Source organism: Panthera pardus, unplaced genomic scaffold, assembly GCF_024362965.1.
Source record: "Panthera pardus isolate Hobbes unplaced genomic scaffold, ASM2436296v1 HiC_scaffold_24, whole genome shotgun sequence".
NCBI lineage: Eukaryota > Metazoa > Chordata > Mammalia > Carnivora > Felidae > Panthera > Panthera pardus.
In genome coordinates, this window is record NW_026526810.1 from 41,897,405 (window position 1) to 41,903,404 (window position 6,000).

The window sequence follows — 6,000 nt, forward strand, 5'->3', positions numbered from 1 at the left end:
TACTATCAAACTAGAGAAAAATTTTGCAAACCATGTATTGTTGGAATAAGGGGCTAAGAGCCAATATCTATAAGGAAATCTTTGAAGCCACTAGCCAAAAAACTAGTATGATTAAAAATGGGCCGATGAACTGAATAGACATTTTTCTAAAGAAGACATACAGATGGTCAACAGACCCATGACAAAATGCTCAACATCACTAATCACCAGAGAAATTCAAGAAAAAACCACAATGAGGTGTCACCACACACCTGGGAGAATGGCTAGCATCGAAAAAGAGATGACAAAGGGCTCCTGGGTGGCTCGGTCGGTTAAGCATCCGACTTCGGCTCAGGTCATGATCTCACAGTCCGTGAGTTCAAGCCCCGTGTTGGGCTCTGTGCGGACAGCTCAGAGCCTGGAGCCTGCTTCAGATTCTGTGTCCCCCTCTCTCTGACCCTTTCCCATTCATGCTCTGTCTTTCTCTGTCTCAAAAATAATAAAAATAAACATTAAAAATTAAAAAAAAGAAAAAGATGACAAGTGTTTTATGTGGAGAAAAGGTAGCTGGTATGTACTGTTGGTAGCAATGTCAACTGGTGCACTCACAATGGAAAACATTATGGAGGTTCCTCAAGAAATTAAAATTAGAACTACCACATGATCCAGCAATCCCACTTCTGAGTATATATCCAAAGGAAAGGACAATTGGTTATCAAAGAGTTATTTGCACTGTCCTGTTCATCGCAGCATTATTGATAATAGTGAATATATGGAAACAATCCAAGTGTTCACTAATGAATGAATGAGTGAAGAAGATAGTTACATACACACACAGAAATTTATTTCAGCCATTAGAAAGAAGGAGATCTTGCCATTTGCAACAACATGGATGGACCTTGAAGGCATAATGCTAAGTGAAGTAAGTCGGACATAGATAAATACTGTATGGTATCGCTTACATAGGGAATCTTAAAAAGTGAAACTCATAGAAGTAGAATAGTAGGCTGGAGGTCCAAGGGTACCAACATCCAGTTTTAACTTGATATGATTGTAGTTAGTAATTCTGCATTGTTATTTGAAAGTAGCAAAGAGTGGTCTTGTGTTCTCACCACAAAGAAGCAATGAAGATTACATAAAGCTAACAATGGTAATCATTTTGCTATATGTAAGTATGTCAAATCAACATGTTGTACCCCTTCAATTTACAGAATATGCCAATTATATCTCAATAATGCTGGAAACTCTCCTCCCCCAAGCCCCCCAAAACCCCAAAGTGCAATTCGAATCCTGTTTCATCCAATGGGGTCATCTTGCCACAGGTGTTACTGGGCCTGTGTGATACCAGCTATTCCATTGTGTCGATTACTCTTCACAGCCTAGCAGTGCTGGTGTCTTTACTTGGGCCAGAAGTAGTTGTGGGAGAATAAAGAACCAAGATCTTCAAACTCACTGCCCCAAGTTTTACTAAAACTGTGGACCTATCCCCAGAAGGTGATCAATTTTCTCAGCCTATGAAATTTCCCATGAATGGACTTTCAGGGGTGAAAAGTACCTCAGGAGTTAGTGAAAACTCCCCATCAAGTTCTAAAAACTTTGAGGAGTGGTCTGATGGGAGTGAGCCTGAGGAACCTGAAAACAAAGTTGTCAACATACAGATTTGTCCCATGGAACCCTATGATGCCCCCATGTTCCCCCTAACTTGAACATCGAAGAGGTGGCTTGGGATGGCTTTGAGTCCAGCAGCTTAGATACTGAAATAAATGCAGCAGGTGGAATCCCAGCTGTAAGATCTGGTGCCTCAGGGAAACAACAGAACATTCCTACTTTGCTTGCACTCATTGAAGAATCTGTGCCTTTGAAATCAAGCCTGCCTCCAAAGAACAATCTTGTACAAAGCAAGGATGACCCAGACCAAATCAAGCTACCAAGAGGGTTGTCATAAGAAAGGTGACTTAAGGTTCCATTTGAACTTGGTTTAGGAGAGGAGTTTACCATTCAAGTAAAATAGAAGCCAGTTCAAGATCCAGAGTTGTACAAGATCTAAGTACAAGATCCAGAAATTAAGCCTTCAGCTGCTATTCTTATTTTGCCTAAACTGAGGACAGAAATGATTTCCAACAAGGATGATGCTCACGAGTGATGCAGTTTTCCTCAAAATTTTTTTTCAAATGTTTGTATTTTCTTTACTTCTGGAATTGTCCTGGAAAAAGGCAGTACATTCCACCTTTCCACAGCTACTAGTCAGAAGCATGCAGGCTCCTTCCCCCCAAAAAACAGCATGGAGCCTCTCACCACCTGGGCATTAGCCAGAACTCAAGGACTTATACTTTGGTTGATACAGACTGGAAAAAGAATGCTTTTGGGTTTTCTTGTCTGCAAAGCCCACTTTTCATGTATTTGTTTTTTTTTTTTTAAGTAAAATATTTTCCCTAAATTTACACCCATTGTCACAAGTTATGGTCTTCCCAGTTCAACACCCCTTCATTTCCCCAACCTTCAGACTCTCTCGCAGTAATAATTGCTACAGCAAATTTTCTTTTCTATTTTTTAGTGTAGACAATCTTTACTGGCAGGTGTTAAAGGTGCAAAATGGTGACAGATCCAGAGGGATGGGGAAGGAGGTGGGGCAAGTTTCCCCTTCCCCCAAGTGAGGACCCTGTAACCAAGCTAGTGGGGTGAGAGAACTTAACTGTGGCCACCATGAAGAACAAGCTCACAGGCAGGAAGGATCCTCAAAACACAGGGTACACTAGAAGGGACAGGGTCTGTTTCCCATCCTCAGCAGCTTGATTCCTGCTCACCACACACCTGGACAGCTTAGTGCAGGAGTTTTGGGGGGCTGGACTAAACCTATCCCTCTGCAAACTCAGGAATCTGCCCCCTACCTCAGTTTCCCTCCTCCCAGTGATTAGCAAGGTTGGATCACCAAGCTCTGTAAAGGGCCTGGTCCAGCACAAAGCGAGTAATTTCCATTGGTCGAAGAAGGATTTACTGGAAATATTAGACATTCCTTAGATCTGATCTATAGGAATAGTGTTTGAATATGGCAACTTATATTTGTTCCACTGCTGGGAGGAGAATAGTAAAGTTCGTGTGTTCTGTGCAGAAAATAAGGGCCCACAGCTACAGACACAGGCTGAGAGATGGTAGACAGAAAAGGGCATGAAGTAGGGGTACATTTTTTAAAATGTTTATTTTTGAGAGAGAGAGAGAGAGAGCACGCACTTGCATGAACAGGGAGGGACACAGAGAGAGGGAGACACATAGAGAGAGGGAGACACAGAATCTGAAGCAGGCTCCAGGCTCTGAGCTGTCATCACAGAGCCCTACATGGGGCTCAAACCCATGAACTGTGAGATCTTGACCCAAGCTAAAATTGGATGCTTAACCAACTGAACCACCCAGGTGCCCCAGCGGTATGATTTTAAGTGCAGTGGAAAACCTGTGCGTCTCTGTGGCTGACTTTACTGTTGCAACATGGATGGAAGTTAAAGACAATACAAGCCTATGTAGGAGTCTGTTGAAGGTACTGATAACCATGTGATTGGTCTGCTGGTTGGGGTGATCAGTCTCTAAGGCAGTGGTTAAAGCTGGAACAGGAAGTATTTTCAGCAATACGAGAAGCTAAGGAGGTTAGGATAGATTCTGGCCAAGGTCTCTAAAGGAAATACAAAAGGAATGGTAACTCTTCTGCTCTTTCATTCCACCTCTACCTTTAGCTCTATCATAGAAAGTCAGTGAGCTTACGTGCACGTGTTGAATTACATAGCTGTTGATCTGAATGGAAAAACTGTGTGAAAGAAAAAGGTGAAATGAACTGATTTCTAAGGATGATTTATGGTATTTCCTGTCAATGAAGCATCAAGAAACTATTATTTTTAAGTAGGCTCCACACCCATTGGGAGCTCAAACTCACAACCCTGAGATCAAGAGTCACATGCTCTACGACTGAGCTACCCAGGCACCTCAAGAATTGATTTTATATTATATACTTATGGACAGGCCAAGTAGGATATAGGTTATGCAAATCACTGGAACTAAGTAACTGTCTCCCCTTTACCAGATTTCACTCAGTGATGGTAATCTTTTATTTGTACAGGATCTAAACTTTTTATACACTTTTATACATTTCTTTCATATGAGGTGCATAATAACCCTGTAAAGTTTGTAGAGCACATATTACTCCACCGTGACAAGTGATTAAATTCAGACATACACAGATCCAATAGCTTGCCCCAGGTCACATATTCAGGTCAAAGCAGAGCTAGGCCTGGAACCCCTATCTCAGTACTGTTAGTTTTTCCTCCTTGGTTTTTGGCATAACCAGCAGAGGACATTCTACTTTGACCTGCATCAGGTTTAAATGACTTAGACTTCGGAAAAGGTGCTGGAACTTCCTTCCTTGGTGGGCAATTCCAGCCTATTACTGTTTTCAGAGGAGCAGTTAGGGGCTTACAGTGTGAAGGGGGTGCCTGCTGCTTCTTTTCAAGAGGAAAAACAAGATGCTTTAAATAGATTTGAAGGAGAACATTTCTCCTTGAAGATCTTTGTTTTGATAAAGAGAGACAATTTAGTAGCAGCCTAGTGCAGAGAGAATTATGATGGCTTGCATCAACTGAGCTCTTGGTCGATAGTTTTATTTCCACAAAATTGTGCTTGGAGAGTTTTAAATGACATGGTTTCTCAAAATATCAGTAGTACAAAATGAACAAATCAAATTCCAATTAATTTTATGGATATAATATTGCAATGATGTATTTTAGTCAAATAAAAATACATTTACTCAGAACTTAAGTATATAGGAGTATGGGCAAAGACAGCTGTATCAGAATTGATGTTTTATGTTTCCTTCACTGATATTCATTCTCTGCAAACAATTATTAACTAAGCATATTTCCTGTGACTAATATATATATAAGTAGAATAAGCATTACTAATTTTTGGAGGGCTCTTGTTTTGTTTTTGATTTATAAGGCTACAGTAGACTTGGGAAGTTTTGTTAGGTGCCATTTCCATAAGGGAAATCAACACAAGAAGGTGCATTTGTTTGTACTAACTTTCATGGGCCTTGGGGAGCTGTTTAAGGTGAAACAGTATTCATGACTCTCTCCCTTTTCTCAAGGCCAAAGCTGGTTTGTACATGTATCCCACCAACAACACAGGCAGGGGACTAGACCAACACTATCTCAGACATTTGATCTGAACCAGGCTTCAGATTTTGTCCCTCACCTGGTTTGTGACTTTATAGAGAAGGAGTTACCTTACTTGGATGGATTCTCAAAGTGGTGTGGGTTCTGCATGTGGGCTGACCTGGTGGGGACATGGGTCACAAGGACTGAAGTGCACCTCTGGGTCAGCTGAATTACATACAGCATTTACTAACAGTGGCAGCTTTACTAGGAGTTGACTGCCAAATCATGGTCCAGGGATTAAGTTAGGTCGTGGGGGTATAGCAGTGTCTAAGGTCCAAGGGGATCAAATGATAATATACTTAAACAGGGTAAGAAGCAGGGGGTCGAGCTGGGAATAAGTTAGATAGTTGATAGGTGGTAGGTGGGGCTTGTGGTTCAGGATAAAGGCCATGAATAAAGAGAAGCTCTGGAAGCCTGTGAAGACATTTGAAAAAGGGTATATAGCTCATCTATTCAAAGAAAATGCTAACTGCCACGAAGACAAAAAAAATATTTTCTTTAAAAAAAAATTTTTTTAACGTTTATTTATTTTTGAGACAGAGAGAGACAGAGCATGAACGGGGGAGGGGCAGAGAGAGAGGGAGACATAGAATTGGAAGCAGGCTCCAGGCTCTGAGCCATCAGCCCAGAGCCCGACGTGGGGCTCGAACTCACGGAGCGCGAGATCTTGACCTGAGCTGAAGTCGGCCGCTTAACCGACTGAGCCACCCAGGCGCCCCAGAAAACAAACAAATATTTTCTAAGGAGAAAGTTAAAGAACCCTGTCCTGTATGGGCTCAACAATCCATCAAGTGTATGATGGGAGATATTGCTCCTCAGTGTTGCA